The sequence below is a fragment of the Bison bison genome, unplaced genomic scaffold (genome assembly GCF_000754665.1).
Source record: "Bison bison bison isolate TAMUID 2011002044 unplaced genomic scaffold, Bison_UMD1.0 scf7180017864061, whole genome shotgun sequence".
Classification (NCBI taxonomy): domain Eukaryota; kingdom Metazoa; phylum Chordata; class Mammalia; order Artiodactyla; family Bovidae; genus Bison; species Bison bison.
The window spans coordinates 7,840,535-7,852,830 of NW_011494633.1; the positions used below are offsets into that span (position 1 = coordinate 7,840,535).

The 12,296-nt window shown below is 50.0% G+C and overlaps 1 pseudogene; it reads right to left on the reverse strand.

Annotated features, from left to right (window-relative positions):
- The window catches only part of LOC104985855, a 9,687-nt pseudogene extending 3,467 nt beyond the window's left edge, over nucleotides 1-6,220 (reverse strand).
- Between the last annotated feature and the right edge of the window lie 6,076 nt (nucleotides 6,221-12,296).

Consider the following 12,296-nt stretch of genomic DNA (forward strand, 5'->3'; position numbering starts at 1 on the left):
CCCGCCCCTGCAGACCCTGGCCCAGCACTGCCTCTCCCCTTGTCCCCCTGAGATAGGTCTCCTGAATCCCACCTCCTGGCCTGTGTGTCTACCCTCTGTTTACCCAGAACTCGACCCCTCCCCCACTGCTTCCTGCTCCTCCTGGTCCAGCCCCCAGCGCCCTCCCCTGGGGGACCCCTCTGGGCTCCTGGTGGCCTCCCTGCCTCCATGCATGTCCTCTGCCATCTGCTCTCCACTCGGCACCCTCGGTGATCCTTTTAAAGCATCGCTCAGATCTTTCACTCTTTGACCCAAAACCTTGTGATGAGTTTCCGTTTCCCTTAGACAGTGGGGGAGTCAAAGTGTCTGCAAGGCCTTAGGTGACCTTAGTCCTTCCTGAGGACCCCGACCTCTCCCAGCTTCCCCCCTCACTCCCTCTGCTCTCCTGCTCTGGCCTCACTAATCCTCAACCACACCAGGCTCGCTCCTGCCTCAGAGGCTTTGCACTGGCTGTTCTCTCGGCCAACAGGGCTTTTCCCAGCACATCTGCATGGCTCAGTCCCTCACCTCAAACACCACCTAAGGGCACCCCTAGTTACAATCACAAAATACCTCTGGGTCCAATTTTATTTATTTATTTTTGCTTTACTATCCCTGTCTCTCCCTTTCTAACCATTCAACACACCAAATTATTCATTACATTTATTTCTTGTAGGTTTATCTCAATCACGAGGGCAGAGAATTTACTGTTCTATCTGCTGACCTACCCTCAGAGCATAATTAGTCCCTGGCACACAATAGCTTCTCAATCAACCTGTGAAAGCAGTGCTGAATGGTTGGTTAAATAAATGAATGAATGAATGTGCAGCCCGTGCAAAGCTGATTCTCAGTGTCTATCTCACCTGAGCCCTCAGCTGATACAATTCCATCTGCTCCCCCACCCAAGAGGTGGGGACATGAGACAACAGCACGCGCGTTGGGGGCTTTGTTGAGGATCCTCACGACACAGCACGTGTTAGTGTGAGAGGAAGGCCCTGTCCTCTCTGATGCCATCATCTTCCAGAAGGAAAGAATCAGGCTCAGAGCCACCCAGGCAGCAAAGGGCAAGGATATCTCAGTACAGGCTCTCCCACGTCTGCCCCCAGTCCCACACATCCCTGAGGCCCTGTTGCTGGGGTTCAGGAGTCCAGGAAGAGGGGGAAGAACAGAGAAGGCAGGTGAACCCACAGCTCCGGGTCCTGGGGACAGTCACCTGGGCTGCAGGGAGTTTCGCCACCTCGTCAGCGTCTCCGGGGTCAGCTTGGCTTCCAGGTCCTGCATTTTGCCCTCATCGGGGAGGATGAAGAGGGCGCTGTTGTTGCTGGTGTACGTGAGCTCCACCAGCGTGCAGCCCAGCTCCTCGTCCCGGAAGTAAGGGGTCACCAGGCTCCCAGTGCTCATCATGGGCACCTCCACCGTCTTGTTCTCGCTCACGTGGAACTCTGCCTGCTCAGTGCACTTGGGGTCAAAGGGGATCTTCCACCTGGCTGGAGGCGGGTGGACAGGTGAGGAGTCTGTGAGTGCAAGTCTCTCCCTCCTCCGCCCCGCCTGAGCCAGCAGCGCCCCACACCACGTGCCTCTGGGGGCGGGCCTGCCAGCTGTGCATGTACACCTGGGAAGATGGGTAAGCCCTTGGGGATGGGGTGAACCCCGCAGGTCAGGATTGAGAAGGGGGGCGTGAAACAAAGCTGGTTAGTTGTGCTACATGCAAAGTCAACAGGAATGTGGAGGGCAAGGGAGAGATGGGGATGAGGCTGGGCCTGGGGAGATATGGGACCTCCTGGTCCTTCAAGGGAACAAGTGACCAGGGGTTAGTTGTTGGCTTTGTAGGGAGGACACATGTCCCCATGGCCTTGTGAGCCCAACTGAAGCAGGAGCCACACGGGGACCCAGAGGGCAGGGTGGGGTCAACAGATGTCTCCACCCAGGAGAATGAGTCTCTTGCTGAGGCAGGGACTTCTATGGGAGATTAGGGCTCTGGGGTGTGTATCCATCCCCACCTCCTTCTTTGATTCCATCCCTGCCTGTGTCCCCATGGGGAGAGGCAGGAGTAGACAGAGAGGGTGCCCCTGGGGAGGAGATTTTAGAGGAGAAATTCTCAAGATGGAGTGGGTTGTTAGGAGAAGAAAGCATGCGAGATACAGGTAACAAACACGGCACGTCATGCCTGGATTCCTTTTCCAAGCAAATGCCATCCCGTCCCTTTATTTACAGATGAAAACACAGATGAAGGAAGGGCATCCCTGGACTCATCCAGGAGCCCCTAACTCAGGGCTAACTTGTCCCCCACAGCTAGGGTCTCTTAGACACCTGACCATTTCATGATTCAATGATAATCTTTTGTGCCTTATCTATTTTGAGTCCCTTTTGCACTGCTGGCTCCCTGGGTGAAATCTTTCTGCCTTCACTCTGCCTCTTATGAGTCTCCTGGCTGAGGTTTGTCATAGCAACTTGCTATCCATGGGACTGGGCACGGGACCAGCTAGAATCTGGAGAGATATTGTGTCCCGGAGGGAGTTTCAAGAGGGAGGGAACATGTGTATACCCATGGCTGATTCATATTGATGTTTGGCAGAAACCAACCCAATTCTGTAAAGCAATTATCCTTCAATTAAAAAATAAATGAATTAAAAAAAAAGAAGATATTGTGGCCCAGATATTGTCCAACCCCAAGACTTTCCCCAGATGTGGTCTTGCCTCAGGATAGCAGAAGCCCACCACTGAAGAATCTTGAGATGGCCAGGCTGCTCAGAGGCTGTCGCACTGGGAAGATGGCCACCAGCCCCACCTCAACTCCCAGAGACAAGGTCTGTTTAGAGGGACCCCACGTCTGACACAGCCCGCAGTGTGCGGAGCCAAGGCCTTCCTGAGCGTGTCCTAAAGTGTCTCATCAGGGAGGAAGCTGGAGTCGCCATCCCCCACGGGATAGATCTGAAAGGAAAGCTCTCCTTCTTTTGGCAGGCAGGCAAGTTTAACTCAGAATAAAGTCTCCCTCTGGGACTTCCCTGGTGGTCCAGTGGATAAGAATCCCTCTTGCAATGCAAAGGACACGGGCTCAACCTCTGGTCGGGAAATAAGATAACACACGCCTCCAAGCAAAGCCAGCCTGCCACAACTGCTGAACGTGCCTGCCACAACTGTAGAATCTGCCTGCTGCCACGAGAGATCCCACGTGCTGTGACTAAGAACCAAGGCAGTCAAACAAATAAATTAAAAAAAAAAAAAAAAGCATCCCTCTGCCTCACGTAAGGGAATCACTGCCCTACAATGAGAAAAACAATTTGGAAAAAGCTAAAACAGACAAAGACTATAGTCAGAGTGGGCCTTGGTGTTTAAGACCCCCAAGCCACGAGGAGATTTCTCTATAGTGGGTTGCTGGTAACATAGTTGGCTGAGCTGGGTCAGAAATGATTCTGAAGCCTGAGAACTATATGTGCGTCTCCCTCAACCCCAATCCAGGTATTCACCTTTAAAGTAGATGTAATTCACCAGGATGATCTTCGTGAGGGAGTCAAGGTTCTTGAACAAGTCTTCAATTTTCCCCTGGGTTTTATTCTTCACATAGTCGTTGATGAGCTTCATGGCAGCATTGGAATCGTTGAACTCAGTGGGGAAGGCCTCGGAGGAGTACAGCACCCAGGCGTCTTCCCTGAACTTCCCTGTCCAGAAGCATCAGCTGCTCCTGCACAAACATGGCGTTGCCCACACTCAGCTGCAGCTCATTGCTGGGTCGATTGAGCATCTGCAGGAGATGCTGGAAGCCCTGGTGGATTTCTGTCTCGGGGGTCTCTGTGAGGTTGAACTTGAGACCCTCCATTATCTACGTCAGGGTGGAGCCACGGGCCCCCAAGGACAGGAAGCCCAAGGCTATGGAGACACTCAGAGGGGAGAAGTGAGGTTTTCCAAAGCCAACTGCTTGTAGAGGCTGAAGGCGAAGTCAGTGTTGCTTGAGGCTAATGAGTGGCCATACACAGACGTCCCTTTGTGCTGTTCTTCTGGGGTCACATTCTCCGGGAGGCAGTGGACCCTGGAGCACAGTCCAGCCACCAGGAGCCCCAGAGCCAGGAGGGGGGACATTCTCTCTGCCCTCATGTCTGAAAAGCAAAGCTCCTTTCAGTCCACATGTCAGATGATGTCCCAACCCCTACCCTCTATCCCCCGTGGTCTCTGTTCTCTTGCCCTGCTGCTCTGGGACCTCTCAGGGGTAGGCACCCTGCTGGGCTCCCAACACACAAGGAGGCTCTGGGCTCTCTCTCACCCTTTGATCAAGTGCTGTGATCATTAGCAATTTCCCCAGTGGAGAGACTGGGCACAGAGAGGGGAAGGGGCTTTTCCAAGGTCACACAGCAAGCAGTGGAGTACTAAGGGTGAGGAGCCTGGGGTGCCTGGCTCCAGGGTGGGGAAGCTGGTGATGGGTATGAGGTGCTGTCCAGCAAGAACCCATCTCCCTCTTCCTGGGAGCTGACACTGTCAGAGGGGCCTAGGAAGCAGCGCTCCTTTCCCACTGTGTCCCCTCTCTGTCCCCCCAGGAAGGAGCCCTGCACTGATCAGAAGACACAGCACCTCTCCCCACCTCTGAGGATAAGGGTGTGACCTCAGGGAGGCTCTCCCGTCGAGGTGCCTGGTCACAGTGAGGGTTCAGGAGAGAGGCCTACACAGGCAGCGGGAGCCGTGCTGGAGCCTGGCTGCCCTGAGGAGGGCCAGTGTAAAGAACAAGGAGGGCAGAGCATTCTGCTCAGCCCCTGCCACGTGGACATGTGAAGGGTGTTTCCAACAAGAACCTGGAAAGGCCTCCTAGTGGGGAGAAGCAGGGTGAGCTCAGAGTCTCAGGGACCTGGTCGAGGATTTAATTTTGGCTACTTGTGAGTGCTGTGTGTTGACGAGCAGTGACTGAACCTCTGATCCTAAGTTCCCACCTCCATCCAACATGTGGAACGGCTCAGGTGACATACAGGATGAAGGTGCTGGGCTCCTAAGAGGAGTTCTAGACGTGTCACCCCCTCCACTGGCCACCCTCTCTAGGACTCTACAAGCCAGACTGTGATCCCTGGCAACAGAGGACCGAGCTACTGCCCAGATGCCTCAGGAGAGACTGAGGTCAAAGCTGTGACCTCAGCAAACAGGACTGTTTCCCTTCGGTCTCTGCCCCTCATCTCAGGGTTCAGAGGAGAGAGCACTGCAGGGGTGGTGAGCAGGGAGGGAAGGCAAGGAGGAGGTGGGAGGGAGGAGCCTGAGCTGAGACTCAAGCCCAGGGGAAAAGCCTAGGGGCAAGCCTGAGGACAGGGGCGATCAATCTTCCCAAAAGTTTGTTTATGCAGAGCTGATGCAACGGTTTCTTTCACAAAGAATTAAACGTTTTCCCCCAAAATTCTTCCTGGAAAAATAGCTAGCCAGATGCTCTCCTGGTGGGTCAGATGGTAAAGAGCCTGCCTGCCGATGCAGGAGACATGGGGAATGTGGGTTTGATCCCTGGGTCAAGAAGATCCCCTGGAGGAAGAAACGACAAGCCATTCCAGTATTCTTGCCTGGAGAATCCCATGGACAGAGGAGCCTGGTACGCTAGAGTCCATGGGGTTCCAAAAGTGTCGGTCATGACTTGGTAACTAAGCAACCAAAGAAGCATTTGGCCAGGTTGGAGGGCTGGCTTTGTTTCTGAGCAGTCTGTCTTTTCAGTGCTAGGCAGATTCAGGTCCTGTCTGCTTGCCAGGGTCCCTGGAGAGACAATGGAACCCAGAAAACCCCCCTGGAGACCCCGCAGCCTCTGCCCAGAGGGACCTGGTGCACTAATTCTGTCCCCAGGACTCTCTGAGAGCAGCGCCCTGTGCCAGGCAAGGAGACGCACCTCAGGGCTCTCGGAGGACCTCTGACCTGACGCTGGATGCACAGCTGGATGGGGCACAGCTGGCTCAAATCACAAACCCAAAGACTCAAAAGCAAAAATGCCCCCAGAAGCCATGGTGGCACATCTCTCCCTTTGCAGGATGAAAACAGAGACCCAGAGAGAGGACTGGTCCTCCCAGCATCAGACGCACGTCCTCCCGCCTCCCTCCTGCCTCAGGCTCTACTGACCCCTGATCAAGGCCAGAACCACCCTGGGAAAGGGGTCCCTTGGCTCCCAGTGTAGGAGCATCACGGATTACCTGCCTGCGAGAGCGGGGTGTGGGCAGTGGATCCAGAGCCGCCGCCTGCCCGGATGCTGGAGTTTCCCGGGTGCTGCTGCCTATTTATCCTGCAAAGCCCTCCTCCCAGAGGGCTTTGAAATGTATGTCCTCTGACTGGAAATTCACAGCCTCCCATTTCCAGTAACAGAGTTTATTAGATCTATTTGAACAATCTAGTTACAGGAACCACTCACTTTTTGTCCCTCCCCACCAGAAAACCTAAACTAAAAATAAACAGAAATTTCCCTTGAGAGTGATTTCTCCCATTTAAGAAAATCCATTGAGGGGTGTGTGAAAGCTCAGAATATATAAAAAGGGACGTTGAAAAATACCTCTGACTCTTTTTCTTTTAAAAAATATATATATTGACTCTTCTTAGTTTTTTCCTCCCCGTTTGTCATATCCTCATTAAAGACCATGTAAAAACCCAGAAAATGGAAAGAATATTTGAAAATATTCCCCAGAGCTGTGTCACTCCAGGACACCTTTGGCTAACGCTGCGTTTCTTCTACGACTCACTTGTCTTGATGTGTGTGTGCAAGTGTGGGTGTGTGATCAGGATCCCCAAACACAAACTCAGACAAAATTGAAATGCAGGACCCTTTATGTGAATATGGCTCGATTTGCATGTTGAGACGCGCTCCCATTCCCAGACAGGGCTGTTCCGCCCGAGGGTCCCTGAGAGTGTCAAAAGCACAAGTGTCTGAGACCTCTGATATCTGGTGCCATCTGTCTTTGGGGGCCTGCCGTGCTTTGGTTTGTCCCGTTGCCGTTCACTATTGGTTCACTTCAAGAGCCGGCTGTCCCTCATTCTTGCCCCTGGGGTCTCCTAGGACACTCTCTGAACTAATCTCAGGCCTTTCTTGTGCTCGCGGGGGAACACCCACCCCTTCATCTCTTACACTCACAACCATCCATCCATGAAAGACCACGACAAACCTCTGTTACCCTTAGGGACTCCACCAAACTCTGTTTGGAGATCACTGTGTTAGTGGTGAGAATGTGGCTTTGGCAGAAGATAAACCTGAATCCTGAAAGTCTACTCACCAGCTGTGTGACCTCAAAACCTTTATGGAAACCCTTCCACCTTCATCTTCTCATCTCTAAAGGCAGATGCATTTCCCTGGGAAAGGAGGGGTGTCTTAAAAGGTTAAGTGAAATAATTCTAAATGTAAACTCTGTTAAGACAGGATTTTTGACTTGTTTTGTGCTGTGCTGCATCCTTAGAGGACGCAATAAACATTCATTTGACTGTAAGACACTGAGGTGACCAAGGAGAGTTTGATCGCATCTTTCTGAAATGATGCGTCCTTTCAGGCTCCATATATGGCAGAATTGATAATATATATTAAGTTACACACAATCCCTAAGAAACAGTGGCTGAAACAAGGTTGCAGTTTACTTCCCTCTCATGTAGGTCCAGATGCAGGCAGCGTCTGCAGGCAGACATGGGGATTTCACTTTGGCAGGGACCCAGGTTCCTTCCAGCTTGTTGCTCTCCATTGCTAAGGTTTGTTTGCCAGGAGGCTCATTGCTGCGTCAACCTTCCAGTTAATGGGAAGTGAGGAAGGGAAAAGCACAACCTTCCCTTTGAAAGAAATGTCCTAAATGTTGCCTATGTTATTTCCACTTCTGTTCCATCGGCCATTGCTTGGTCACCGGGCCACACCTAGCTGCAGGGGAGGCTGTTCAGTGCAGCCAACATTCTACACTGTGTAGCCATGTCCCAGATAAACATGCATTACTTTGAGAGAAAATGAGAACGGACATTTTTGTTGTTGTTTTTCAGTTGGCCAGACCTGTCTGACTCTGTAAGCCCATGGACTGCAGCACACCAGGCCTCCCTGTCCCTCGCCATCTCCTGAAGTTTACCCAAGTTCATGTCCATTGCATTGATGATGCCATCCAGGCATCTCATCCTCTGATGCCCTCTTCTCCTTCTGCCCTCAGTTTTTCCCAGCATCAGGGACTTTTCCAGTGAGTCAGCTGTTCGCATCAGATGACCAAAATACTGGAGTTTCAGCTTCAGCATCAGTCCTTCCAATGAGTATTCAGGCTTGATTTCCCTTAAGATTGACTGGTTTGATCTCCTTGCTGTTCAAGGGACTCTCAGAAGTCTCCTCCAGCACCACAGTTTGAAGGCATCAATTCTTCAGTGTTCTGCTTTCTTAACTGTCCAGCTCTCACAACCGTACATGACCACTGGGAAGACCACTGCTTTGACTGTGCGAACCTTTGGCGGCAGAGTATGTCTCTGCTTTTCAACATACTGTCTGGTTTGGCGTAGCTTTCCCGCCAAGAAGCAAACAGCTTCTGATTTCATGGCTGCAGTCACGGTCCGCAGTGATTTTCTAGCCCAAGAAGAGGAAATCTGACACTACTTTCACTTTTTCCCCCTCTATTTGCCATGAAGTAATGGGGCCAGATGCCATGATCTTAGTTTTTTTTAATATTTAGTTTTAAACCAGCTCTTTCACCCTCCTCCTTCACCCTCATCAAGAGGCTCTGTAGTTCCTCTTTGCTGTCTGCCGTTAGGGTGGTATCATCCACATATCTGAGGTTGTTGATGTTTCTCCCATCTGTCTTGATTCCAGCTTGTAACTCATCCAGCCCAGCACGTCTCATGAAGGAGTAGGACAGAGCTGTCTGCTCTGTTTGTTTAATCTATATGCTGAGCACATCATGAGAATGGACATTACACATCAGTGCTAATTGTTGCCCCAATATTTTCCCCAAGTGTTCCCATTTCCTTAAGACTGAACTGACTTAGTCTGAACTCCAGTTGATGTAAAGCTAAAGAATTTTCTGTTTTTCTGAGTGCTGCTGAGAATGTCTGGGGGGGGGCTGATTTGTCCTGGATGTCCTCTGTCCCCTGGAGTTCCACACTAATGCTCCAGGGCCATCTCTCAGCCTCTCCCTGAGCTCCTATAGTCCTCATTAGTCTCAGCTCAGTTCAGTCGCTCAGTTGTGTGCTACTCTTTGCAACCCCATGGACTGCAGCACGCCAGGCTTCCCTGTCCATCACCAACTCCTGGAGCTTACTCAGACTCATATCCATCAGTGATGGCATCCAACCATCTCATCCTCTGTCATCCCTTTCTCCTCCTGCCTTCAATCTTTCCCAGCGTCAGGGTCTTTTCCAATGAGTCAGTTCTTCACTGGAGAAGGCAATGGCATCCCACTCCAGTACTCTTGCCTGGAGAATCCCATAGGCAGAGGAGCCTAGTAGGCTGCTGTCCATGGGGTCTCGAAGGTCGGACACGACTGAGGGACTTCACTTTCACTTTTCACTTTCACGCATTGGAGAAGGAAATGGCAACCCACTCCAATGTTCTTGCCTGGAGAATCCCAGGGATGGGGGAGCCTGGTGGGCTGCCATCTATGGGGTTGCACAGAGTCAGACACGACTGAAGTGACTTAGCAGCAGCAGTTCTTCACATCAGGTGGCCAAAGTATTGGAGTTTCAACTTCAACATCAGTCCTTCCAAAGAATAGTCAGGACTGATTTCCTTGAGGATCGATTGGAAGTCCAAGGGACTCTCAAGAGTCTTCTCCAACACCACAGTTCAAAAGCATCAATTCTTTGGAACTCTGCTTTCTTTATAGACCAATTCTCACATCCATACATGACTACTGGAAAAACCATGGCGTTGACTAGATGGACCTTTGTTGGCAAAGTAATGTGTCTGCTTTTTAATATTCTGTCTAGGTGTGTCATAGCTTTTCTTGCAAGGAGCAAGTGTCTTTTAATTTCATGGCTGCAGTCACCATTTGCAGTGATTTTGGAGCCAAAAAATTAAAGTCTGTCACAGTTACCCCATCTATTTACCATGAAGTGATGGGACCGGATATCATGACCTTCGTTTTCTGACTGTTGAATTTTAAGCCAACATTTTCACTCTCCTCATTCATTTTCACCAAGAGGCTCTTTAGGTCTTCTTTGCTTTCTGCCTTAAGGGTGGTGTCATCTGCGTATCTGAGGTTGTTGGTGTTTCTCCCTGCAATCTTGACTCCAGCTTACTGGTCTGCTTTGTTTTAAAAAATTGTTTTTTTATTTAAAAATATATATTTATTTACTTTGCTGCAGAGGGTCTTAGTTGCCACTTGCAGGGTTTTTGGTACTGGCTTTTTCTTCAATTCCACATGCACTGTTCCTGCAAGGATGGTCATGGAACCCTGTTTTCCAGGTACTGATGAGAATATAAGGAAATTATGATACAGAAGAGATTTGAGATTGGTTCTTCCTCTGTGTGAAGTGAATGGAAGCATTTCTCCCAGAATGCATGGAGGGTCTTGTCCAAGACAGAGACCAACTTCTGCTCCATAGAAAGAAGGCTCCACAGATTTTTTTTTTAATATTCATTTTTGTCCTTGTTACCCATGGACTGTATAGGTTACAAGCACATTTGTAATATTGCTCATTCCTTTATTCCATCTGTTCTGGGAGGGACAGATCTTATTTCCCTGTCCAGGCATTGAACCTAACTGCCAATCCATCAAGGGTTAGAGGCTAGAAGCAAAGTTCTCTGATTTTGTACCCTGTTTGAAAGCAAAACCGTTTCAATGAGGCAAAACATGCCAAACAGGTACAAAGTTCATTACTAAAGAGATAGTGCAGTGTATGGGGGAGCACAGAGAAGCCGTTTCTTTAAGTCAGAAGCAGGACAGAAATACACACCCGGAAAGGAGTGGCAGCATCCTGAATGAGAAGCGAAGTGAAAAGGTCCTTCTGGGTCTTTGTTTACACTTAGCCAGTTATGTTGTTTCTTTTTTCACACCGGACTGGGTCCTTGGTCCCTCCCCAAGATGCGTACTCGACGTTTTGCTAAGACGGATCCCACTGAAAAGGCCTCTGGGTACATGTCCACACTTATTGTGGGGTAGGGGGTCCCTCCTTTTTGACCCCCAAGAAGGCTTTCTGCGCATATGCAGACAAGGAAGTCTTCCTGGACCTCCAAGTGGACACCTTATCTCTTTACTTCAGGAGAGCTCAGCTTCTGCTGGTAGCTTTGTCCTTGGTGTGTCTGGGTGAGAACAAAGCTTGAATTTTACTCCACTTGACAAACCCCAGCTATGTAGCCCTGGACCCATCATCTCCTACCTCACTTCTTTTATCTGACAAATATTTACAAAAGGTGATTTCATGAGCCAGGCTTTCACCTAGAAACTGGGCATCCAGGAGGGAAAAAAACAGGGCTGAAGGTGAGTCGTTTCTCTAGTTCTGGAATATCACCCTTAATGGAGTTGGGGTCCATAATCCAGATGTGTTCTGTAAAAGGCCAGATAGCAACTATTTTATGTTTTAAGGCCACATTCAGTCACCTTCTCTCTTCCCCCGCTTCCTCTTCCTTCTCCTTTTGTTTTAGCAAACTTTTCAAATCAAAGTTAAATGTAACTTTAAAATATTGTCATAATATAATTTATAATATCACATCAGATCAGATCAGTCGCTCAGTCGTGTCCGACTCTTTGCGACCCCATGAATCACAGCACACCAGGCCTCCCTGTCCATCATCAACTCCCGGGGTTCACTCAGACTCACGTCCATCAAGTCAGTGATGCCATCCAGCCATCTCATCCTCTGTCGTCCCCTTCTCCTCCTGCCCCCAATCCCTCCCAGCATCAGAGTCTTTTCCAATGAGTCAACTCTTTGCATGAGGTGGCCAAAGTACTGGAGTTTCAGCTTTAGCATCATTCCTTCCAAAGAAATCCCAGGGCTGATCTCCTTCAGAATGGACTGGTTGGATCTCCTTGCAGTCCAAGGGACTCTCAAGAGTCTTCTCCAACACCACAGTTCAAAAGCATCAATTCTTGGGCACTCAGCCTTCTTCACAGTCCAACTCTCACATCCATACATGACCACAGGAAAAACCATAGCCTTGACTAGACGACCCTTGTTGGCAAAGTAATGTCTCTGCTTTTGAATATGCTATCTAGGTTGGCCATAACTTTCCTTCCAAGGAGTAAGTGTCTTTTAATTTCATGGCTGCAGTCACCATCTGCAGTGATTTTGGAGCCCCAAAAAATAAAGTCTGACACTGTTTCCACTGTTTCCCCATCTATTTGCCATGAAGTGATGGGACCAGATGCCATGATCTTCGTTTTCTGAATGTTGAG